The 27,285-nt window shown below is 42.0% G+C and overlaps 1 long non-coding RNA gene across 2 annotated transcripts in view; it reads left to right on the top strand.

Annotated features, from left to right (window-relative positions):
* Nucleotides 1–10,666: 10,666 nt before the first annotated feature.
* The window catches only part of LOC109281174 (uncharacterized), a 176,617-nt gene continuing 159,998 nt past the window's right edge, over nucleotides 10,667–27,285 (top strand). For both annotated transcript variants that reach the window (XR_009464373.1, XR_002087744.2), the window contains exon 1: nucleotides 10,667–10,809. This is a non-coding gene — a long non-coding RNA (uncharacterized LOC109281174). The remainder of the gene's footprint in view (nucleotides 10,810–27,285) is intronic.

Here is a 27,285-nt window from a genome sequence, read left to right as displayed (position 1 = left end):
CAACACCTGGCTGCAGTCCTGAAGCCTCAGCTTATCTCATCTAAGGATGACACATGTGTCAGGCAGCCTTTACATATTAGTGCATCTATTACATTTTATTTTTAGAGAACTCAGTTCTGCTCAGGCCTGATCAGGAAGCAGAGCAGCATTTATACACAATCATTTCTATTTAGAGACAGCAGGGCACCTTTGTGCCTAGGGACTCCACGACACACAGTGCTGATGGTGGTGGCGTGGTCAGCCATCTCTGCAGTAGTGGCTATTTTTGTGCTCCCTCTACCCCCACAAAAGATGGTGCCCAGGGCTGCTTCCCTAATCACTCCCACTCCCTCCCATGTTATGCTACTGTTTATACTAAGTTTACTGAATAGCTTACATATGCTGTTCTGACAGGGAAATAGATGAATAAATGAATGTGGCTTTTTATGTAGCTGATTAACTAACAGAAAGTTGAGGACAAATTAGTCAGCAGTAATGACACCCTAGCTTGACATAGAAGCATCCATTATATACCTTCTCTGTTTTCCTAGCTATGTCAACATTTGGGAATATCATTGCATAGGAATAGGGCTAAATTAATCTCATGACATGAATACAACATTTAGACAAGATTAAGACTCAGCATTTTTGCATCCTCTGCTGCTAACTCAGTTTGTTACTTAGATAGCTCACAACCTCTCTATAATGCCATTCTCCCCTCCCCCCCCCACAGGAAAATGCATAAAACCACCTACTCTCAATGGTATGTATTTAAAGTATGTACTTTGAGATTCCAAGAAGTACATTATATACATGAAAACTAGGATTGTATTCTAGCTGGTCCTCTTTATGCTCTGACAGATTTTACCATAGACCCAGCTGTGATACTGTTATTGCAAGCATATTTGTGATGCCATCATCCCAGGATCTAGGCTATAATGTTTTAGCTGACTATACACAACTCTCATTCTGCCCAAACTTTCCGAAGTGCCTGTCCAAATTGTAAGCTCTGGATTTCCATGACTATATAGCTTTGCACATTGGTACCTGGAGCATATAACTGAGCATGCGTATTGGACAATTTGGACTTCCGAGTCTCCATTTTTACATTGCTATGATTTGAGAAAAAACTCCCTCTGTTTTTAGTTGAAAGGTTCTCACTGAGCCATCTGGAGATGGATTTGGGACCCTGGTGATTTCAGTTGCTGTTTCTCTGTAATACTAATTTCTAGGCCTTTCCAATTGTCTCCACACACACACACACACACACACACACACACACACAGTAGCAAGCTGTTGTGTACACACACACACACACACACACACACACACACTTTGGTTAGTCTATAAGGTACATATCTACCCTGTCTTCTAATTGTTTATCTGTCCATTCTTCTGTGGAACCTGATTTTTAAAATTCATTTTAAAATTTATGCATTCCTTTTACAGCTCATCTTGGGTATTAATGAAGTCTTTACTGAGTGCTTCAGTGTAGCTCTTCAGCATTATCACTTGAAAGCTAACACTGAGAAACAGAAACAGAAATTAAACAGAAGAAAATTAAGTGCTGCTCAGTCTTGGCACTGGATTTATGATACCTTGTTCCAGGTGGACCCAAACCCTCAGACTGACCACAACCTCTCCATTAGGCAAATTTTATTAATACACAGTGATAGCAGATAAGAATAGTGCAAACAATTCTATATCTACTAGTCTTAGAGCTGAACAGAGTCCAGGTACATCTATCCAGTACAGGAGCTTCACTCTTGAATGTCAGATGTCAGCAGCCTGGAAATAGGAGGCCCCATACCCACCCTTCCCCAGTGGGGTAGGCGAGATAGGCTGATGGTGTGCTCTTTGTCCATGGTGGCCTTGCGGTTTCCACTTGGAGGACCTTTTGATGCTCTGAAATCCCTCTTTTTGTATCCTTTCCCCCCTCTGTGATGACTCTTCATTTGTAGTCATTGCTGATTGGTCTTTTTGTGGTTGTCATACTGTCCACATTCTGTCTTGTCAGCATATTCCTTTGTTTTACAAACCCATCATATGCACATATCCAAACTGGTTTTCACCAGTTCTCCTCCTAATCTGTTCTGTTCCCAAAACAAGAAATCTCAAGGGCTCTGCAGTTGGGCACTGTGACTTAATAGCACCTTATCTCATGTTATGGAACGTTGTGGTACATGCCCTTAATTTCCCAGCCTGTGTGTCTGCTTGCCTGTTGGACACAGTGAGCCTTGAGGGGGAAAAAAAAAAACAAAACAAAAATGAACAGGCTTTTTAGAAATCAATTATCCCTTGTGTGACAGGGGGTAGTCCTGAGGCTGATTACTATTTCAGCCCACGCACCTGCCTAGGGCTGTCCACCCACCTCTCTTGCCCTCCATGCCTTTTGATATAAATTAATAAGTTGTTCCTAGGCAGGAGGCTGCCCCTTTTATGCCCTAGTACCAAGGGTATAATACACAGCTCCAACCTTCCTTTTACCATGTCCCAAGCCTCATAGGTGTTATATGACTATCTACTACCTCTGCACCCCTCCAGCACTGGGCTCTGCACCCCTGTAGCTACACCCCTCCAGTGCTGGGCTCTGCACCCCTGTAGCTACACCCCTCCAGTGCTGGGCTCTTTGTGCCCCCATGTCTCTGTACCTCTGTGGCACTGGGCTCTCTGCACCCCCATGTCTCAGAACCCCTCCAGCACTAGGGCTCTCTGCACCTCTGTAGCTGTGCCATGTAGCTTCACTCCTCTCTCTGGTGCCTGTCACTGGGCTTTACCTGAATCATATACCCCTTTCCTCCAGGCCTCTAAACTTCCCCTTATAGCCTCATCCCAGTCCTCTGGTGCAAACAGTAACATAAACATAAGCCCCTAGGCTATAACTTAAACACTAGCAATGACAACAGCACTATGCCCCTTTAAGGGGACAAACTTCCACCTTAGGGCAACATGCCCCAAGCCCTAGGTACCTGGGAGGCTTCAGGAGTCTTGCTGTACTTGGGTAGTAAAGCTGCACTAGGTCTCAAGTAGCTTCCTCATACAGGAGCTCCTTCCCTACCAATTGCCAGAGACAAAGTGCCCCTGATAACTCCAGCCCTGGGCTTATATGCCACCAAACCCTGCCTCCTTCCAGTCACATGATACCTGCAGGTGCTGCCCAATTACCGGCTTAGGGTGTTGCCCTGGCAACCCACAGCTGTGGGTCTCTGCTTAGCCTGTAGAGCTCCCTGGCCAGGCTGCTTCAGCCTAAAAGGAGCAGGCACATTTTAGTCTACTTTATGTGCAAGCCAATTCCCAAAAGCAAACCTCTAAATACTATTTTCTAGCCATCACTCAGTTCATAAAAGTTAGGAACTGCCCAGTGTGGCTGTGAGGTTTTTTTTTTCAGTTACTGCTAGTCTCAGGACACTTTATCATTTCTATGATTTTGTTATTATTTGATATTAGTTTCAGACCCTTAACCCTCTGCTTTACTGACTGATCAGCACAGACATAAATGGGAAAACATAGGAAGACCAAGTCCTGCTTCAGACTTCCTTGGATAAATTTGACTCTTGAACACCAATCAAAAATCAAGAGCAGGATACGTATATCAGACATTGAGGGTGGCATTACATTTCTCTGTGGTCATCTAAGTGGCAGTTTTTTTAGTCATCTGCATGGCATTTTGGGCACATACACAGGGAGCCATCCTATTATGGCTACCTATCCATAAGTGCCAACTAAAAACCTACCACTTAGACAAACCCAGGGAAGTAAAATGCCACTCCTATAAACTTCCTAAAAGAGAAGTAGTAGGCCAGGGCTGCACCTGTGGCAACTGCCAATGCATAGAGCGGTGCCAGCTCCTGCCATGCTAATTGTGGTAGCATGGTCAGCCATTGCTGTGGCAGCAGCTGCTTTTGTGCCCCGCCTCTCCACCCCCACACAGAAGCAGCCCCTGAGGTTGCTGTCCTCATTGCTGCCCTCCCCCACCCATTACATGACTGCCTAAGTTTCCCTTCACCAACTAGTCTTGACTTAGACCTGTAAGCCTGTCAAAGGTTGTGTGCCAGTGGGAAAAGTGAGCCTTCTAACAAATCATAGTGGCTATCTAAGTAAGAAATCTGTCCTCTAGCATTTAACCAGTGAGTGCTCAGTAAGAACACCCTGGAAGCTGTTATGGAATAAAAGAAGCCATCTTGTTTTAAAACCACATTTTTGAAAAAGGAGAAAGATGGAACGGAAAACATGGATACCTTACTACTCTGTGAAAGAAAGGGACTTTACCTCCCTCAGTGTTTGGATGCAAATGGTGGGAAGGGGCAAGATAACAATGTAAAATATAATACAGATTGGCAGCAGTAAATAAAATATTAATTGAAAATGATTCTGTAGGTCAAGTATGTGTTTTTTAGAGACCAGTGGTCTTAGTCTTAGTAGTCTTCCTAAGACTACTGGTCTCAAAAAAACCATATACTTGATCTACAGAATCATTTTTGTGATAGAAGACCATAAAAGAGTTGGTGCATCACATCCTTCAACATTCCACAACCAGGTTTAAGCAGGTGGCACGCTGCTCAAGCCTGAAAGGTTCAAATTTAAAATCAGGAGATAAAAAGGCAGTCTATGTGTAGACTGTTTACCTACATCAGTGCTGGCTAAGAAAAAGGATCCGAGGGCAGATTGCTTTTGAATCGCAACACAACTGTCTGTCTGCCTTTCCATTTCATTACCTTTTAAATTAAACAGTGCTTGCAGAAAGAATCCTGGTGTTGCCAAGGCCTGTACAGTTTTCAAATAAAGCAGTGTTTGGGGGAGCGCATGACATTGTGTTTTTAAGGAGTGAGAGATTTTTACAAGAGCAAGCCAAAAGTTTTGTTGAAGTTGGTGGAAATAAAAGCCCCTGTTTCCAATAAAGTAGAATAATACTGTATAGCTTTATAAAATACTCTTGTTAAAGAGATGCTGGCACTGCTGCTTTTAAATAATTAGGAGCTTGCCTCTGAGAACATATATTGAGGATAATAGTGCTCAGCCCCCATTGACTTCTTAGCCATCCCTATTGAATGTAATGCCTCTTTGAATTTTTCTGGGTCACAGGGATGCTAAATCAGGTATAATCAAAGACTCAAATCTTTAATGGTCCATCAAAGTTCAGTTTGTAAACCAAAGTGCAAGCCTAAGTGGGAAGGTGATGGAATCAAGAATGTTCCGACTTAAGCAATGATGGGTATTATGTACCTACATAGCCCGAGTTCCATTTAACATTAAATAAAATATAAATTGCAAGTAGATTCAAAACAAATTGGCAAAATTACAACTGATCTTGCTTTCTCTCATCACAAAGAACATTATGGCCACGTCCACACATGCAGGCACGTGAGCTTACAGCAGCTCAAATAGCAGCAGCACAAAATTGTGCTGGAGATTTGTGCCTCAGCACACGTGCCTGAACATGCACTTTAGTGTGGGGTGAACTGTGCCATTTGGGGCAAACTGAACTGGCCCAGAGCCTCCTGGATCTTCAGCCAGGGGGAGCTAGAGGCTGGGGCCAACACCTGTGCTGGTCCCAGCAGTATAAAAAACTGTCTTGATGAGCCTTGGTCAGCAGCTCTGGGCTACTTGCCCTCAGGAGCTTCTGAGGTCCAGCCAGTTGGTATCTGGGGACACTACCCCTTGTGCCAGCTGGATTGCTGAAGCAGCTCTAACCTAGAGTGGTCCCTGCACCCTCTACCCACTGCAACAGTCTGGCAGTGGGAGCTGCTGCCTGTCTGTGACCTGCTGCCACCTACGACAGCGTCTGCCCCCTTGGACCTGTGGCTCCATGGCTGTGTGCTAGCCGGACCCAGATAGGGTCTGCATGGCCACCTTGGCTGTGGTAGGGGCACTGCAGCAGAGCCTCCTGCATCTCTTGGCCAGCTGCCACTGGTCTGTGGCTGCACAGATGGCCTTCGGGCAGCACTGTTGTCATGTATTTTGGTGCCCCCACTCTGCCATCTGGTCAGCTATTGCCCAGAAGATGTGCTCATTGTGGTGGGCAGCTTTGAACTGTTGAAACATGTCCTCCTGGCCCCAAATGGCCAGGCGGTCAGCCACGTCATCTGCCCTCTGGCAGGGTCCCCAGTACTGGCCCTAGGCAGGCTCCTCTGCCTAGGTCCTGTCACTTGCCTCAACAGTAGGGACCCTGGTGTTCTCTGTTTAAAAATAGCAAATTATACAATAAAACCCTCCTCAAATTCTTTCATTAAAATACCCCAAACCCACGTTCTTCCATGATTAAAATGAAACATCACTATATATAGACAGATTGGTTAGGCAATGTTTTATTGATATATTTACAATTTTAAAGCAATTTGGAAGCCTACCAGTGCCTCTATCATCATAATAAAATGCATCTAAACATCTATATGCTTTGGCATTTGCTTTCGGTTATTTTATCATAGAAAAATCAGAGCTGGTCCTGCTGGAAGGTGTGTACCAGCGGACTGGGCCAGCTCTGTGTGCCATGTGCAGTCCCTGGGTCTGAGGCGATGCTGTGCATGGGCCATGAGCACCCTGATGGTCCACCACTACTGCTGCTATGCGGGGGTGGGGGGCTGGGTATGGTGCGGAGGGTGGACAGGAGACCCACTCCTCCCTTACAGTCCCCCCCCAGCCCCCTCCACAATCCCCACACTCCCACATCCCTACTTACCGGGGACAGAGCCTGGGTTCGAGCCACTACTGCAGCCTTCCCTGACTTCTATTTCCCCCAGCACACTAAGGCAGCATGCTGGAGCAGCAGGGGCACATGGCAGGCATAGAGATGTTCTGACTGTGTGCCAAAGCATCTTCTGCCTCCAGTTGCCTCATGCTCCAGAGTGCACCCTGCATGCTTTTTTCCTGTGTGGGTTTTTTTTGATACAGGGATTTCCCAGTATCAAATTTAGAGTCTACGCTGCAAATATGTAACACAGGGAACATTTTTTTGTTCATGTCATGCCTTTTGCAGCATCTCAAACTGTTTTGAGATGCCACAACAGGCATGTGTTTGCTCATCTGGATGCAGCCTATAAGAGCAAAAGTTTGCATATGTGTCCTTTATTAATTGTACTGTGCTGTATCTGAGGCTATGGACACAAGTAATGTCTTTCAACTCTGCCATGGATGGACAGAAGTGCTAGATAAACACCCAGAACTGCAGATGGTCAAAAACCAGGCCTAGCAACTGTCTGACACTTGTATGCATCCATTTTTTGCCCATTATCTTAGTATTTAAAGAAACTAGGCTGGAAACACTTTGGGCATTTTTACACATGTTAGCGTCACAGCGCTGGGCGCTTTGAAAAGCACCTGGCACTGCAATGCTGGCAGTTGTATAAGTGGCAAAATGTGCATCAGCACTGAGAAAATGGTGGTGGTGCACTTTTGAACTAAAACATATTGGAGGTGCTTTAGTTCAAAAGTGCACCACCGTCATTTTCTGCATGCTGACATGCATTTTGCTGCTTATATAACTTCACATGGCGCAGTGCAGTTCACATCAACTCACATGAGGAGCAAACTGGATTAACTGAGTCTGCTCTGAAGTGGCAGATCTCCAGCACATTGCGATAGAAAAAGGTACGTGTATAAATGCGCTTAGTTTCTAATTGCACCTCCCTTGTGGTAGATTTAACCTCTGACCTCTCACATCATAAGAGAGCAATGTACTAGGAGACACAGGATGGAGAGCACCTTCCTGTTGAGGCTAGGTTGCTGGGCAGGCAAGAGGAAAAATATTCTGGGGACAGAAAGAAGAGGAAGCCTGATGCCACAGCTCAAGAAGATGAATGCTTCCCTAAGATGGAAGATGTAAGCCCTGGCTTCCACTGTTATTTATGCATTGGGAGAATTGCAGAAACAGAAGTGAGATAGAGAGCAGGCTTCTTCACTTGGTGGTCCCTCTACTTGAAATTCCCTCCCAACAGGGCTGTAATAGATGCTCAGCCTGCATTATTTGGAAAGCATTTCAGTGGCAGTCCTCATTGCAGTACTTCATGCAGGAGGAGGTTGTTGGAAGACATGACTCATAACCCTTCACTGGAATGACTGCACCTATATCTAGAGGGAGGAATAAACAGGCCAGTGGCTTGGTAGTAGCAAATCTCAAAATCTCCAGCTTCATTTCAGAACGTATAGTCAGCATTCTTTTGCTTTTCAACAAACGGTCTTATGGGACACCATCTGACTCTCTCCATTATCATCATCACAGAATCATCATAGAAAAGTAGGACTGGAAGGGACCTCCAGAAGTCATTTGGTCCAACACCCTGTTTTAAGTAGGATCGCGCTATCCAAACCATCCCATACAAATTCTTGTCTAACTTATTAAAACTGTACAAATCATACAACTACAAGGCAGCACCCTAACCTGCCATAAGTAAAGTGGGGGGTCAACAAAGGTCCTTGTTCTGATGCTGGTTCTAAAAATGCACCTGAGCATGCTGATCTGAGAGATCAGATCTTTCATGAAATCATGCCACATACCCAGCTTACACAGAAAGGAGTGGGCATGCTAACGACAGGCGATCCATTTGTTTGCAGCTCACCCTCTCTACTGCAGACCTCCATCCCATCCTGCTTGTACTGGTACAACTCATTTGTGCTTACAGCCATGACATAGTTTTGGTGTAGAAAACGTGCTAGTACCCAGGAAGTGTGGATCTTAATTCCAAATCTGATAGTGGGGCCAAGAATCCAGTCTCTGAATATCCTGCACTAGTGGTCTAACCAGTAGGCTATCTATGGAAGATTATGCCATTACCTGTGTAGATGTCTAGCTGTTCAGATCAGAGGAAATCATGTTAAGATGCACTGAGCTTATGCAGACAGAAGGAGCAGGATGGATGTGCCTTAGTACAATATAAAATTTTCCACTGGAGTGGATGGAGAGTCACATGCTCCTGCGTAATTTAGGATCCTTCTCTGAAGGTAGCTAAGTGTTGCACATTAAAATGAATGGATGTAGAGAGCTTTGTGTGCCTTCAGGGAAAAGTGCGATTTGCTTCTTGGTCACACAAGCTGTATATGTACACTTACTGAATGTATAGGAGAACTCTGCATTTACATAGATGAGATAGGATGCACCTCTAGTCCTGGTCATGTACATCAGAACCTTGCCAGCAGCTGCACATTTGAGGTCTAATGGGAGATACAGGGTTTAGCCCAACACACTGGGCACATTTTTTCTTGTTTATATTAACACATATTTGACATATATTGATGCATAGAGATATACCTAGCATGGCAAGCCTAGGAGTTTAACTATTTTGGATAAAATAGTAAAAAGGGGGCAGAGATTTTTTTTTGGGGGGGTGATGTATCTTGTTGGACTAAATCTTTGCCTTTTGCATCATTCATGGACCATCACAGATACAACATTAACACTACTATAGAAGGGGTGCTTTTTTTCCAAACAGAAGTCTTTGATTTCAAGTATAGCCCAGCACTATGTCAGTTTTCATGCTTATCACTTCTTAAACTACCTGATTAGCTGAATTTCATAAAGGCAATGTGTTGTTTTTATGATTTGTTATTCTTTGAATATAAGCATAGCAAAATATTAATTTAGCAACAAAATATTTCTAATAACAATTTTTGGAGAGGTCTTTAATATTAGCATTGTCACTCTCAAGTCTTTCAGAGTATAAAAAATAAAATTTCCATCTGAACCAATTCCAGCTGAATGCAGCAAGATAACAGGAGTTTAAATTATTAAAATAAAAGGGAAAAGAATGAAATAGGCAACAAGATTACATTTAAAAGAAATTGAAACATGTTAAAATAGGAAAATGAACCATGCATCCAAATAATTGAATTCTTCTCTGAAGTGACATGGGTTGTGTCTACACAAGATGCTGACTGCACATTAGTGTTGTGTGGCACGAAGCATGTGTTACCTGTCAGCTCTGTATTCCTGAGGGAGCCCTGGCACCCAGCTTGCTGGACTTACACAGGACTTTTTTTATTTCCCCCTCCTCCCCCCCCACCTCATCTAATCAGAACTAAGCAGAAGAAAAGTTTAATAGGCATCTCTGTACATTCCCCAGTCCCAGTATGGGAGGTCTATTTAAACTTGATTAACTAAAACTTGTTTGCTGGGTTAGGGAATGCTGATGCAAGAGACCGAGTCAGAGTGGGTATGGGCAACATTTGAACAACGGTTAAGGGTTCATCACAGCGTCCAGCCTGTTGGAGCCCTGACCGCAAATGCTGTCATACTTTTCCCGGCATGACTGGTGGAAGTCCTCCCCACAACGTTTATGAACACTCTAAGTAATCCCCTTAAGTCTGTTAAAAGACTACAGTAAAATCTGAGAGTCATGCTAAGCTGAGGCTTGTTCACAACAGGTAAAATACAAAACACTGATGTTGACTTCACAGTGCAAGCATAGCTAGGCCATCTGAGAAAATCCCTTCCAGTATATTCATAATAATTTCAAGTTGGCTCCTAGGTGTCTGGTTACTCCTTAAAACTTAATGTTTTTCCTAGTTGTTAATCAGTTTCTTGAGATGTTCCAAACCAGATAATCCCTTGTCACTGAAAAGGTAATTCATTTAAATGTAAACTGTTTATATAACAGGATTTTCCCTGTTAATTATGGCTTGGGACGCTCTTGATTTACACAATTAAAAGAATGCTTTGAAGAGGCTAGACTAAGGGTATAAGAAAGCTGTAAAGCAGCAAACAGTGTGCTTCAAAAGAGAGAAATCTCTCTGACACCATCCACTGTTGTTCTCAAGAAGCTGGGAGAAACAGATCGTCTCCCTTCAAGGACTGTGCTGAGAACTTTGCTTGTCAACAAATCACCCAAGTGCCTTCGAATGGTGAGATCTCAGCTCTCACTCTCTCTCTTTCTCTCTCTTTTTCTTTTTCTCTCTAGGCATAGCTTTCTGACCTGAATTTTATTCATTAAGTTTGAGATAGGTTTCCCCAAATACTCAATGAAACCAGGGTAGTATTGTAATTGTTTTTGTTTGTTTTCCCTTGCATGTCTATTACTACTAGTACCATAATAAATTTCATATACTTAGCAATAAATACCTTATAGTCAAACTGGTAGTAACTGGGTGTATTTTTCCTTCTCTACTTTCCTTCCCCACTTGCTCTGCAGCAACACTGGAGGAACACAGCCCCATTGAAACCGAGTCCTGCAAGATAGCTCCCTTGGGGGTGAGGACTTGCAGAAGGGACAGATACAGCTCCACATAGAAACACAAGTAGCAAAAGCATCACATTGATAGAATTAAAAAGACCCCAGAAATGTAGCCCTAATAAATGAGCACACCCCAAAGTGATGGGCAAATCTAGCAATACGTGATGTGATGCTACTGCACAGTAGTAACAAACTACTGCACAGTCAGTAGGCACAGCTACACAAGACACTAACCATGCAGTAGCCTAATAACACTGCACAGTAGCGAGCCAGGCAAGTGCTAATATGCTACTGTGCAGTAGTATTAAGCTACTCACAATAAGTGTCACTGAGAAGCCATGTGCCAGCGCTAGTGCGCAGTAGTGCACATTACTACACATCGATTTAGTACTCGGTTAAGCAAGTACTAAACTTAATGCACAGTAACTATAGCATATTAATGAATGTGTAGACGCACCCAGTGTTACCTAAAAGCCATTCGGCGACAATACTGTGCAGTAACTCCAATTATTGAAAAGTCATTGAACACTTGTTCATACAAGTACTAAATCTCATGTAGATGTGGCCACTGTGATGGAAAAAAAATATTACAGTGTATCTTTAAATATCAGTTTTATCTAAATGGCTTTTTTCTTCCTAAAGTGTTTACTTAAACTCCTGATTGTTCTCACTCAGTGACAAAAATTGTGGATCCTTGTTTTTTTAACCAACTTTGTTCTGTTACTGTAATATTTTTTCCCCTTGAACATGTATGTATACACATATGCATGCACATACACATCACACATGCACACAAACACAAACACACACAACTACTTCTGTTCCTGTAACATAGACCTTAATGGAAATGGAATTACAATAAAGGGTCGTTTCATAAAATTATATAACTATAGGATGCCATGTTATCAGCATATGTAAATTGATATATTTCCATTGGTTTCAACTACCAGTAGTTCACACCAATTGGTAATTTAGTCCAGAATATGGAAACATTAAATATTTCTAAAAAAGTTTCTATAAAGTAATAATCTTTTGTAATAATGGTAATAGTAATGGTCTTTAATAATAATTTGGGGGGTAAAAAAAGAAATCCTTTTTGAATTGCTGGCTAGGAATATTAAGATTTAAAGAAGAGATGGAGATGATTCAAGTATCTCTTTAAGCTGTCATTTTAAAAAGCTATTTTTATTATAATGTACCGTATACATTACATGATACATTACATTATTTATTAAATCGTAGAAAGAAAGAAGCTGAAAAAGTGAGTAAATGAACTGGGGCTGGTAGTAAAATTTTGTACTGAAAGAAAAAGTTTGCTTTGGCTTTGGTCAGTTTAGCTAACTTGGAATTCTAAATCTTATCTTGCAACTCAGGGCAAGCAAACAAACAAAACAAGTCTACACCTTAAGATATCCTTCCACTTATGTTTAGTCTCTCTCCAATAATGGTTGTTAATGCCTGTTGATACCAGGAAATGGGAGGGCATATCCATTGGGAAAGAGGGTTTTATACATTATTCACTGTTTCACCCAGAATTGATAACTCCATTTAAAAAAAAAAAATTACAGGTTGCTATAATGCACCATGATTTCAACTTTTTTAATTAGATAATCTTTTGAAAGGATTATAGAGGAAATAATTGTCATCCTAGCACCTCTTGGTTAAGACAATACTTCCAAAGAGAAAAGTGTAATCAGTGAGCAAGTCTATATGTGCACTGTTACTATGCAGTAACCAAAAATTACTGCACAGTACTAGTGTGTGTCTACACATGTGTTCCCATACTGTGAAGTAACTATGGTGACTTACGCCAACTCAGGATGCAGGTAGCAAATGCAGGTAGCAAATTTACTCCCGAGTAGTTACTGCTCAGCAAGGCATGTGTAAACACCTTACTGTGCAGTAACCCTGTTTGTGTAGACTGACTCAGGAGATCCCAAGTTGGTACACACAAAGCGTTACTGTGCTGTAACACCTACATGTGTAGATGCTGGTCTAAAAATTGCTAACTGCGTAGTAAGTTACTGTACAGTAACTGCATGTGTAGACACTCTCATTAAGTAGCATAAGAAGCAAAAGAGTTTCATCAGCAATTCATCAACAATGTTTCAGTCATGAGAAATTTTCTGAACAGCTAGGGTTTTTTCCAATAAAAGGTGAAAGTAACATTGATTTATTCTACATAGAGTGTTGATATAACAATTTTACCAAGATTATTACAATATTAAAAGTGTCAACTGGAAAGAGCTAAAATGGAGAAAAAAAATAACTTTTAAAAGTTCAAAATAAAATTGACAACACTCAGCCTAGGTCCACCAAAAGTTCAGGATCTATTAAAGAACAAAGGTGTATAAGTTCTTTCTTCCACCCACTCCAGTTGTCTAAGTTTCATCTAATCTTTCCTCTAGTCTTTGTTTCTGCTTCATTAAATGCTAAATCTTTTCCTCTAATGCTTCAGATAGATGATTGGATTGAATCCTTAGACGAGAATTTCACGTTCAGTAAATCAAGTCTGACCTTGTCTTTGCATACTCTAATCATGTGCTGTTTTGACATCAGTTCAGTCCCTGATCTTAAAGCAGCATGCTTCCTTTAATTTATACTGGCTGATAGATGTAGCGAGGGGTCCTTGCATCAGACAGGCAGGGTCAGCTCTTCCTCAGTCTACCAAATATCTATAATGTAAATCCTTAAACCTGATCTCCTAGCAGCAGTCTAGCTTGACCCTGGCAGCTCTGCTGAACTTCTTGATAGGAAGCTGATCGCATCCCTTTTTGACTCCTAGCATTCCCCTTTTTGTAATGTGTTTGAAACTTGCCCATGTACTTCCTGGGCATAAGAAGACCACCAGTAGCAACCTTACAGTTCACTGTTCCTGCCCTTACTTATTTCAGTTTCTCTTTCTCATGCCTGTCAGTAGAGACAAGCCCAGAAAAAGAGACACATTGTTCATAGACTGATTTCTAAAAGGGTTCCATGATGGAATGTGGGATCATTTTGGTGTCATGATCAAATAATAACAACATGTAGATAGCTTTAGTGTGGACTCACAGTATGATGTGGGTAAGGAAGGGCAGCTTATGTGGTGTAGCTGGTTAAGGACAGCCAGACAACCTCAAGATTAACCCTTAATATCTGTGTATAATTACCCTGAGTGCCTCCCCATCTTCCAAATATGTATTTATTTAAAATTGTAATGATTATCATCCCCACTTTATAGAGGGAAACTGAGAAGCTAACTGATTTATCCCTGGTCATACAGGCAGCTTGCGACAGAACAGGCACTTGAACTCGGGTCTCTAAAATCTTCAGATAATACCTTGCCCAATGGACTCTCATTCTTGTCTGAGTTCTGCACTTGGTCTTCTCTAGACTGCCATGTTTAAAGCCTTTTTTCATATCATTCTAAATTAGTTGTACAATTTCCAGCTAATTTAGACATGTTAAAATCCAGTAGCGCTTACTTTAGATAAGCAAGACAGATCAGTAAAGTTTGATATAAACTGTCTTAGAAGAGATTCACTGGTCTGTCTATGCTGGAATTATTGTTAATACGACACTCCTTTGGTGTTCAGCAAACTCACATGTAATCATTACACACCATTTGTAACTTCTGGATAAAGCCGATCTCTTTATATAAACGTTTAAGGAGTTCTCACTGCCTGATGCTTCATGATCTATTAACTGTTGCAAGTGTTGTAGATACTGCTGTATCTCTTTGGCCAGTGTTGCATAAAAATATCCTTATTCTTACAGAAAGCCTGCTTTGTTTTACAGGATTAAGGAAATCCAACCAACGCCCACACATTTATTAAATTACCTAAGGAGAAAAGAAGTTCCATTACAACCAAAGGAATGGAAAGACTTCAATAAATAAAACAAACAAAAAGAGAGAATTAAAACTTTGGATGTAGTATAGATATAGCAACTCTAATAGAAATAGGTGGGGATCTTATTACAAAACCCTGTCATTCTGAAGTGATCCAGAGCAGTTTTTGGACAGCAAAAAATGATATGTCCTCAGTTAACCTGATGAATAAGAATAGGAGTCATATTTTGCACTAGTAAGAACCTAAGGGCACTGACAGAAGTGACATTTGTCACCCTTGAAAGAGCTCTACAGCTGTGCCTTGAGAGAATTGACTTGGGTTTTGGAGATTTTTGCATATTCTTTTCCTTTCCTCTTTAACTCTTATTCCCTTCTCCACTGAGAAAAAAGGGAAATTTAAAGAGAAAAACAACAAAAAAACAGAATCAAATACTGAAATAAATGTTTTTTGTTTCAACATTTTTAATAAAAATTGAAAAATTTCAAACTAAAGAAAACTAAGAATATTTTCCATGATAACGCTCATTGAAATTGAAAAACCTTTTGTAGTAAAAATACTTCTGACAAAAAGTTCAGCCAACTCTGCTTCAGAGTTCTTTACCAATTGCTGCTACAGACACAAGGAGAGACTCTGGATGAGTTATGCTGAGACAGCATAGGAAAGTGTCATGAGGAAAGTGCAATAATCTTTAACATCTTTCACTCTGGTGCCAACTATTACTACACACACTATACTATCCTGAGCACATCTTAGTGCCTCCCCAGGTGCAATCCACACATAATAAGGAGTTATTTCCCTTCTGCAGTAGCTAGCAGAGTTGTCCAGGCACAGAAAAAAAGTTTGGTGTCTTGGGGGGAAATTTTGAGTGACCAAGAGTATTTTGCTTTTACTGAGAGAAAATAACTTTCCAAAATCTAGAATTTAAGTACATGCATGGCATGGCAGTTTCAATGTTAGGAAGTGACACTCATACATACTACCAAAAGACTAGTCTTTATTGGGCTTTAGTTGTCAGGAGCTGCATCTAAATATGTAATTCAGCCCGAGTGATAAACTCCACTGTACTTCGATCTGAAGGCAACTGCTCTTGGGTGCAGCATTTACATATGTCTGGGACCGCACCAATTTGAACTGGGGTGGAGCAGCCCCAAGGTAGCAGTGGGGCATGAGGGTGCTGCAGTGCAGGGCTAGCCGGCAGCACCACAGCCAGCCTCTGTGATAGTCTACACATGCATTTGATTGCATGTAATTACTCCATCATAAAGAGGTACCATCTCTGATCTGACAATACTATTTTATGGCAGAGTTAATCTACTGCATCCCAGCTCATGTGTAGACTGTGATGCTTTACTAAAGATCGAATTAGTCTACTCTGCAGTAAAGCACATGTGTAGATGCACCCAGGGACAGGAAAAAAAAATAATGCTGTCTCATGGCAGAAATTAATATCCACTGACTTTGGTAGCTACTTTTGCAAAAGCCAGACTAAGAAGTAGACTTGTGCTGGGGACAATGTGAAGGTAGATGGCCATGGACCTTGCGTCTTTTATACTGTATTGTTTTAAATCATCAAGAATTTCTTAGGGTGATATCTTTCCTTGGACTAACTGCATAAGTGCAGCAGAGTTAGACAAGCCTTCAAATGTAAGACATTCTTCTTCAGGTTTCTAAAGACCATGTGCCACCTTAGTCATGGGGGGGCACATTCCCCCCAGCAACCAGTCAGCAACTGGGGGCCAATCTCATCAATTGTAAAGTGGCTGTGGCACTCCCGGAAGCAGCCAGCCTAGCAGAAGTGGCCATGGTGCTTCATCCAGTGTTTCCACTCTCCGGATGGTGCTTACAGGGGGGGCACTGGTGCTCCCACCTGCCCCCCCTGCCCATCACCTAAGCAGAGAGCATAGCCTGTCAGGGAGTGCACTGGCACTCTTAGGGGGTGCACATGTATGGGGTGCCACTGCTAAAGACTAAACACAGATATTTGATTTATGGGCCCAACTTTTTATCCAAAATTTATCCAACTTGTGGTGGTGAGAAGCCCCCACAGGCACTGGGGATGCTCGGGGCAAACCCAGCATTCCCAGAGAGGGAGAGAGAGTGCCCCACACCCTGGAAAACTTACTGTCTGGATGGGCAGGGACAGAGCAGGAGCCACACAAGCCAGCATTGCGCTGGCTCTTCAAGTGGCTGCTTCCCGGGTGAGGCGGCGGCTGGCTGATTGCAGCAGCTGATGCTGCCATGGCAGGAAATTTAGGAAGCCAAAGGAAGCCAGCTGGGAGCATTCTGGCCAGGCGAAGTCTCCAGGTGCTGGCTGTGGCAGCATTGCCGGCACTGCCCCGCAACAGAGGAGGGGGAACAGTGCCTGGCACCAGGCTGGGGATGGGCAATTCCCAGCCCCTCAACATTAAAATATTCAAGGGGCATCCTTCCTGTTGGAGGACATCAAACACCTGTGGCTCAGCCCCTTTAGATCAAGGACTGAGGCCCTCAGGTTTACCAACATCCTGGCAGTGGGCCGAGTTATTGAAGTCAATGTAGGACCCCACAGTCAAGGGGCCAACGTACATTGTCAGGACCGAGACCAGAATACCCAAGCACTGGCGAGTGGATGGGGTGTAGGGAAGGTAGAGCCCCGAGGAACAATGCGGTGCACCTGTGAGTACCCCATCCTTGGGCCTACATGGGAAGAGAATAACATTGAACCCCCTCCTTCTTTTCATTTACCAACAAGTCATGGCAGGAAAGTTAGGGTTCCCTGACCTTGGGGGCAGAGTGGTACTTGCAGTGCTTACTCGAGGCATGACACAACTTCTGAATTCTTTCCACACTGGGAAGGTGGGATTGACCTCCTTTCCCCACTTTTAATAGGCCTCTGTTGGAAATCTGCTACCTGCGTGTCTGCTGCCCCTCAGAATTTCTCTCAGCCTCTCCCCTATGCTGTGCATCACTTGCTGTACCTTGTTTCCTGAAGTCAGAGACCCAACAGAATGTCTTACATTTGAAAGCTTATCTAACTTTATACCATCTACAGAGTTGGTCCACTAAAAGATATCACTCTAAGAAATTGATGCCTTGGGTCTCCTCTCCAATGCATTTAGCATTCTTCAAGTCACCAATGCACTTGACAGGAAAAAAGGGCCACTCAGGAGAATTCAGGCACTGTAGTTATGCTTAGCGCTTGCACTGTGGCACAAGTGGTACGAAAGGTTCTCTGAGCCCTTTCCAATTGCACATCTAGCTCTGGATCGAGGCAAAAACTGGTCCCACATGACTAAGCCATATACCTGAAGGGGAGCTAGTAGCTATTTCTCCAGATGATAAACATGGAAGTAAAACAAGAAAGAATAACAATAGAATTCAGTTAATTCTTCTGTGTGCCATCTCCTTAGTTTACCTCATTGTTTTAGACTTCAAGTTTACACTAAAATCAGAGTTTTGCAAATGCATGCTTCAGTAATTTGGAAGAACAGAGAAAAGTTAATCCTTTGACACTTAGAGACAGACTTTCCTGGTTTTTGGCTTGTTGCTGACATTTGATGCATTGAACTATTCCACTTCAAGCATCAAGAAGTAGCTTTAACTATAACTATCCCACTTCAAGCATCAAGAAACAGCCTTAACTATAAAGTTTCTTGATTTATCACTTTCAGTCAGGCTGTGAATACATCATCTTGTAACATTTTATATTTCCTATTCTTTCCACTGGCTTTAAGGTATATATGATAATTCTGTCAATCGAGTTAATACGCCTGTCTTGCTTAACAATGTCTAGCCTGTTCTGTTCTCTTGTGCACAGCTCATCCCTATGATCAACGTTTGTTTTTCTTGTAATTGGCACCATCCAGCTTTCATGGCTATGCACTGAGCAGTACTTTAGTTTCTCTTCTATCATGTCATCCATAAACATTTCTAAAAAAACCTCCTGTTAAAGAGAATGTCCCTTTAGCCAGTTGTCCCAGAATGTTCTTGAGATATTCTGATAATAAATTAGTTAATCAGTAGATGGTGCTGTTTGTTTCAGTATTAGTATAGCCACCTTTATTGTGCTTTATTAAGGAGGTGAGTCAAGTGCAGAGTAGTATTAGTCTCTAGCTATAAGGATGTGCCTAGTGGACAGAGAATGAAGAGCATTTCCTGATTTTGTCTCTTAACTCTTTAACTGAACTGCATTCTTCACATACACATTAGCAGTATATTAAAGTTGTGCAAAACATCTTGAATTTCATATCAGACATTATTTAGTTAAAAATCTGTGCTAAGCTCATCCTTGGCTGCACGGGGAGGAAGATGGCCTATCTTCCTATGTGACACAATACACTTTACTCTGGACATGGCTACATAAAACTGGATGTGAGGATGCATAAAGATAAGCCTTTCTTACTCTTGGGCAACTCCACTGGATTCTAGTTCATATGCACGGAACTGGGAACAGAATTTGGCTCATAGATTTTATTTGCTTACATTGTAGGTTAAGATTAATTTGGATTAACTTTTAAATATATAGATCCAAATCCCCACCCCCCAGATTTATAACACAAGACCTCATAACCTCATTCAATGCAAGCTAGTGAGATTCTATAGAATAAACTGCAGTGCACATTTGATCCATAGTTAATAAATTAATACATAATACAAACCAGAACCTATGAACAGAGAATCTTGTTCTCCCAGAGCTACAATAAATATTTAAATATAATCTTTCCAACTTGTGTTTTCAATTATTATTATTTTATTGTACTTTGAGTAGCAAGTAGGTCAACAGATCCAATCAGGATTGTGGCTCTGTTTTGTTGGACACTGTAAAAATGCACACATTCGTTCCCTGGAAAATTTGCAATTTGCAATAAAGTAAAATACAGGCTAAATAAAATATGAATGATGCCCTAACCCTATATCCATGATCCTGCAAATTGCTTTGTACTGGGACAGAGATGCAGACACTTGGAAAAGCTTCTAGACCCAGTTGAATAGTATATCTGGAATATATTCTTACTACTCATACAAGTATCATTCAGGTTCCAGAAGAGTACTGGACTGAAAAACTGTCTATCAGCACCATTCTTTGCATTTCTAAGATTTTGGTCATCCATTACATAATGAGGTTCCTTTATAAAGAAGAGGGAATAGTGTAGCTGGTTTTAAAAATACATTTGCTAATTTACTGGAGTATAATTATCCTGCTGAGTATAATTAATTAATATGTTCTCACATACTCCAGTAGGAAACATAGATCTTTTCATAAAATTTGTAACTTGAGGATCTCATACTGTATATGTGTCACAGGCCAAGTATCCCCATAGAACAGGCACCTACAGTTAGCTGTGGTCCCCTTAAATAACAGTCAAGATTTTTGTTGCCCTTGTTCATTAGCTTGTGAATTCACCTACTTGGTTGTGTACTGAAACTTATTTTTTTGCTGATTTCATATTTTAAATAGAAGAAAATAACAATAATAGATGCATTTGTAATGGACATTTTTTTTGGAAGTTTACTTTTTTGGGAACTATAACAAAATGTGTTTTACTCTTTTTGATTACACTCTTTGAATAAGATACTTTCCTTGGAAAATGCATTAATAGAGCTACTATCCTTGACAGTTCCTTGGCATTTTTTTGGGACAGTTGTTTCAAGACAGCAAAGTATTTCCAGTTTCCTTTTGATCTACAGCATATAAAATGCAGTCTACAATAACTATTTAATAGTAGCAAGCTATATGAAGCCATGTAGATATCTGTTCACTTTTGACTGGTGTGACCCTTTCTTCAAGTTACCTGCTTTCTCAGGGATATAGAACTGGAAGGGGCCTCCTAGGAGATTCATGAGTCTCATCTCCTGGATCATAATCATAACATAATCAAAAAGGGCATTCTGTAAGCTTCATCTTTACTGCCAAGCAGAACGCTCTTTCTTGGAGGTGCTCTGTCAACTCTAATTTCATCAGCATCATAACAAATAATTAATGACTCATGAAACCACTGATTTGAGAAAATGTTAATACTGTAGCAATGAGCGGTGACATTCAGTTTACCATAGACAAAGGAATAATTCAATACTCCTTAAGGACATTAGACAGGGAAAGGAATAAGGGCTAAGGGCAGCCTTATTTAGAGTTTAGGTTCTGGTTTTGTATGGGATGGTTTGGATAGGGCTAAACCTGCCTCAGGCAGTGGGTTGGACTTGATGAACTCTGGAGGTACCTTCCAGCCCTGCTTCTCTGTGATTCTTCTGACTGACAGAGCAGCAGGAGTAGGGGAGGTGGCCGTCCCCTTTGGCTGTGCTTGGGAGTCTCCAGTACCCTGGAGAGCCAGTGGGACATTCTGGAGAGCATGCAAGAATGCCCCCAGCCTACTGGCCTCAGCCAGTGCAGGCAGCCTACATGTCCCCCACCCCACAGAAAGCTAAATTTAGTGTTCTGTTCACTCCTGAACTAACCTAAGGTACTTAAAGTATGAAACATAGACTGCATCTGTCTTGGGCTTTTTGAATGTCTGTATGTGGCCATAGAGTCGCCAGGAAATTTGGAGCTTATATATTTCCTTTATCACCACCCCTGCTGCCCCAGCAAAGATGGACATGAATTTTGGCATTGTGTTTGGGAATTAGGCCTCCTGGTTCTTTTCCCAATGTTGGTGTTGGTTTTCTTTGTGAACTTGATCAAATCACTTAATATATCTGTGTGTCAAATGATTCACCAATGGTTCTAATCATATGTAGTTGCCCTAGAGGAATGTTTTGAAGCTTATTTAAATTATGTTTATCCCATGCTTCTGGTATTGCTTTTACTGTAAAAGTTTAAACATATGATAAATATTAGAAAAACTAATGTCATATGTTGTATGAAATTTATATGCATGTGTTTTGCTTAAATTCAAAGAAGAATGAAAACTTTTGAGAACATATAATGTCACACTTAGCAGTCAGGGTTCAGTTGCGAAAGAATGATGGAATCTTAACTCTGAAACCTGAAATGTACATCTTAAGGGGATGCTTTAATGTCAACAGAAAATGAGTTAGCTAGGAATAAATCTTCAGTTAAACCTTATTCAGATTCATTTTAAGATGCATTCTTATGATCAAGGTGTTGAAATACATCACATTTTCATTTGGTGTGCAGATGTGGTTGGAATGAGTCTGGCTTATATTTCAGGTTATATAGTCATACATTAATTTCTCTTGTGCATTCAGTCTCTGAGGTGCTAAAGCTGTAGCTTTTAACTACTGACTCTGATGTTAAAAAATAATTTGAGATCAGTATCCTGAAGAGTTTTGTTTTCCCAGAAGTATTTGAAAAAATATCATTTCATGAACTAGCGCATGGTCATATGAATTGCACACAAATTTTCTCATTTACTATATCCCATGAAATGGGCTTTAATTTTTTAACATTAATACGACATGCTGTCATTTTGTAGAAAATGGCTTGGCTCCTCTGGTATGGTGCCAATTTACACCACCATTCTTCACAAATATCTTCAGATATCCTAAAGCAGTAAGATGGTCAACTCATAAAAGTATCAAAAGAATAACACCAACAGTTCCATGTCAAATTTTCTGGGGATTCTTGTCTTATAAAAAAAAAAGTGTTTTTATGTAACTGAAGTTTTATCTCATAAGAATTCCAAGTGGGGATCACATTCATCCATCCTACACACTACTGCCTTAGCACTTTGTTCCTCTGTGGCTGAATATGCCTGCACCACCTGTAGAAAACTCAAGTCACAGTAAACAAATTGATGCTGACCTAAGTAATACATGCAGAATTATAGCACACTGTCTAAAACCCACTCCTGTTTCCTACCTACATGCATTATACAGTACAGTACCCCCTTACATCAGGAGGAAAGTAGCAGATAACATTGATCGGTAGGTAGAAGATGACCCCCACCCACTATATGCAAATCTACTAGTGCACTATCATCTCTCATTGAGAAATAGCTTTTTGTCCTCAAGCACACTATTGACCACATCACCAGAATTAGCCAGAACTACCCTCTGCCAAAAAAACTGGAGAAACTAGGCAACAAAGCTGTTGAATAAAGCTGCTGAGGAATTACCCTGAGTAAGGAGTTAGCATTAGGCTCCAACTACAAATGGCATACATGGCAGAGCCTGAACAGATTGAAAGTGAGTCTTGGGAGATGCAACTTTCTCATGAAATCATGGGGCCTCTATACAACTGTATAATGTGTTTGTCAGGAAAAACAAACCATGGATCATCTCCTGAGATGCCCTGTAGCACCACCATGCACCCCACAAGATCTGACAACACTGACACCAGAAGCAGTGGCCTGTGCAGAATATTGGAAACGGGCCATACAGAAAGACTGGATTGGAGACATGACAAAGAAGATGAATCTCATAAGAATGTGTGATTTAATTAGAAGCCTGTACTAGTGACTTCATATCTAAGGACATAAAGTAGTGATTCTATGTCAGCACATAATGCTCCCCAATGCCTCAGTGCAGCAGTGGATGACTGATTTACTTGATGAGAAATAAATACTCCTTGGGGCCCTAAGAGAAGGGAAAGGTAAGGAAATTTGGTTAATTTAGAGTTTCTCCCAAAATGGGTGTTGAAATTGTGACTGAGTAAGGAAATAAATGGAGAAGGAGGAATTTTTCATCTTTCTCTTCTAAACACTGACTGGGCTTTGAGGAGGAGGGAAAGTTGATTTCTCCCTCATTATGGTGGCCTGGCCTGGCCTGGCCTAGAGGTGGAATGTAAAGAGATGTAGACAGGTAAGGATCAGGATCTCAGCTATGGGTGGACATTTCCCACAGCAGGTAGCAATTTGTCTTCTCCGTGAAGGGATGAATGTAGCAGAGGATTTTCTTAGAGAAAAGGAACAACAGAAGTTAGTCAAGAGGGCCAAATCCCATTTCATGTTAGGCACACAAATGGTAATTACCTAGCCATGTAACTACCATTTTTGACACTCATGCACAATTTTCAGTTCTGCTCCACATACAGTATGGATACAGCATGGATGGCTACTGAGCATATGCAGTATGCCACGCTCAGGTTGGCAGGCCCATAGTTCCATATGCACATCTGAGAATAAGTTCCCTATATCTGGCTTGGCAAAACCCAGGAGGAAGATGGCCCTCTTATGTTTTAACCCAAAAGCTTAGAGCACTCATCCAGGAAGAGGGAGATACAGGTGTCAGGCTCCTCCCCCTGGAAAAAGCTTGACCCTGCACCTCTCCGGTTTTCCTTAGAGTTTAGTGTTCTAATCCTCAGCTCACTAGAAGGACTGGATAACAAAATGGGCAATGCCTAGATGGTAGCCTGGTGATTAGCTCACTGTGGTTGGAAGGCAGAAGTATATAGTTTCAAACACTTTCAGCACTGGCGGTGGGGTCATATCCCACTTCATGGACAAGTACCTTATATACTAGGTTATTGGGATCAAACAGAGATATGCCCTGTTTCTCAAACCCACTAGTATGTGCTTTTGCCTGGCCCAATTTGTGACAGCCCCTCACCCAGCACAGGAGTGTACAGAGCCATGTACCTGCTCTGTCAGAGTGCAGCCTTACACATCTACACTGCACATGGAGTAGGATTGCAAACTGTGCATAAGAGCCAAAAACAGCAGTTACACAGATGGATAACTGCCATTGGGGCACGTGAAGTGAAATAGGATTCTGCTTAGGGTGTCAACTAGACCCTCTTGACCAGAAAAGGAAGCTCAGCTTAGGAAAGGGAGGAAACCAGTCTTCTGGCAGAAGGGCCTAGAGGTCAGAATGATGTTCTGTATGTGAAACAGCAAAAATCAAGGTGTGGACAGAAGTAACTTGAAACATTTCCAAGTGTAACAGAAATGTTAGCTTGCCAGACTGTCAGCCTGCCAAATTATCCATCCTGCTCCCCCTTCCTCTGCCATGGAGAGGGGAGGGGAAGGTGCAGCACTGTGGCATTCGGGATGTCCTATGGGTCCCCTATAGGAACACATATGTTTGCACAGTCTGCCTCTTAAGCATTTAATGGTGTTTGAAAAAGTTTCAATTGTTACTTCTGTCAGCACTCTCGACAGGTAAGTGGAGATGCTAGAAGCAAGGGATAAACTTTCTGAATCAACGGCACCTTTTTTTGTCACATCCCAAGAAGGTACTCTCTCTGCAGGTGTCAGGGCTCATTGAGGAAGAGATAAAGGATGGCCTATTATAACTTCTCAAAAGACCTATACTCCTGCTGAAGGTGTAGAAGTAAGGAAAGGAGTGTCTTTGATTACAGAAGGCAGTTGGCAGAAATTGTAGAGGTTTACACACCAAAGGACTGGATGTACTTGCCAAAGAAGGAAATGGGTACCCTAGTTGCATCAAGGGATTATTTGGGAAACATCTTCGGGAAACATTACAGACTCCCAGGATATCAAGAGACTGTGGCCAGGAGTGGATAGGGCTCACTCTTCGAGCAAGGCTGAAAAGGAAAATTTGGAAGGAAAAATAGGAATTTTTTTCACTTTTTTTGTTTCATGAGAGTTGGGCAGAAAAAAAAATGCTGTAGGTCCTAGGCCCTGCCTCATCTAGAGAGGGTTTGAAATTACATTTGACTTCCAAATGAACAGAAGAGGAGGAAAATGTCAGAATAGTCTCCAGTGTCTGCAGTGTTGCAGCATAACCAGTCATTTCTCTTTTTGTTCTTGTATATGTGCTTGTTCCTTCCTAAGTGCAGTTATTTGAAGTTGCCTTCAGTGAATTTCATCCTATTTATTTCAGACCATTTCCAGTTTCTGAAGGTCAATTTGAATCCTGGTCTTGTTGTCTAAAGTGTATGTTTCCCTACCCAGCTTGGTGGCATTGGCCAATTTATTAAGTGTGCACTCCACTTCATTATTAAGCCATTAACGAAGATATTGAAGATTACTGGATCAAGAACAGACCCATGGGGAGCTCCACTTGATACCACATCTCAGTTTGATATATATGGCTGTGAGCTTCTGCTTTAAAATCCATTCCTGTGTCTGTTTCATTCTCTTGTGTATTCTGATCAATAGATATAATTATTAAATACATAGTATATGCAGAAAGCTGACATTTCAGTTCTGCTTATTCAACTCCAAAGCATGCTGACCTATAAACTAAAGCTAAACTAAAGTTACTTGAAGTAAGAAGTCCCTTACCTGTTTTGATTCCCTATAAAGGACATCAGAAGCAGCCATGTATAAAATGAACTGCAATTTTACATCAAACTAGGTGCCATTGTAACCTGGGCGGTACTCCAAAAGGTACCCCCTCTCCAATTGAAGGGATCAAAGCAAGTGCACAAGTGCTGTGGGAGGTGTAGGGACTCTCCTCCCCCTATAGAGCAGAGCCAGACCACCAATGAGGATTTAACCATATACCTTTTAATGAGGGAACAGTACTGGGAACATAACAGGCATAATCAGGGAGTATAGTGGACACTACAATGCCCAAAGGGGGCAGGTTTCAAAGGTTAGACACTTACAATCATTGACAAAAGACAGGGTTAACCAAATATAAAACACAAACAGCAGAGCAAACAATACTGGTTGGGGAAATATAAAAAGGCACAAAATACTAAATGTCAAAGAAATATAGGGCCTAGGGCCTGGAAGGGGAGAAAGGGGAAAACCACAATGGCCCTTTTCCACTGCAAGAGGAATTTTTCCTTGTTAGCTCACTCACCCCAAGTCACCAAAGCTGAGACTTAAACTTGGATCGCCCATGTAGTAGGCAGGAACACTGCCACACAGTCACCAGTACTGGTACTGCTCCAAGCTGCTAGGGGTCTTGACCTTCCTGGAGCCCCGGCCTCAAGTCAAGCTGCCTGGTATCTGATTGGAGGAGCTGGAAGCTGAGCTGGGAACCCCTCAGGTCGCTGCTCAGATCCTTGCTGAAGTGGGAAGCCTCTCCTGCTGGCCACAGCCTCTCGTACGGGTTCCTGGAGCCCAGCAGGAACCCTCTTCTGCTGGCCACACACTGTGCTGCTGAGGACCCCAGTGCTGCCTGAAAGTCCTGCTCCTTCAGGCTCTTCTGGGGCAACTGCTCCTGCCCCGCTGGCTCAGCTCTTGCCAGCTCTTTGAAGCTCCTTCCTCGTGGTCCCACACTGGTCTCTTTCCTGAGACAGCTGTGCTGCCCCTTTTATCCCCCTCCAGGTGACCCAAGGGGCCAATCAGGGGACATGAGGGGTGAGTCTCTGGGGCCTGATTGGTGAGGAAAGGGAATCCCAAGTCCTCCAATCATCTTTTGCCCTTTCAAAACCCCTGGGGTAGGTCACTGCCAGCTAGCCCGTCACACCATTATAAGCTTCCTGTGTCTCCTTTTTTTTCTTACCTTCTGGAAAAGCTCCC

This window comes from Alligator mississippiensis, chromosome 1 (genome assembly GCF_030867095.1).
Source record: "Alligator mississippiensis isolate rAllMis1 chromosome 1, rAllMis1, whole genome shotgun sequence".
NCBI classification, from domain to species: domain Eukaryota; kingdom Metazoa; phylum Chordata; order Crocodylia; family Alligatoridae; genus Alligator; species Alligator mississippiensis.
This window is presented reverse-complemented; position numbering and strand designations above follow the sequence as displayed.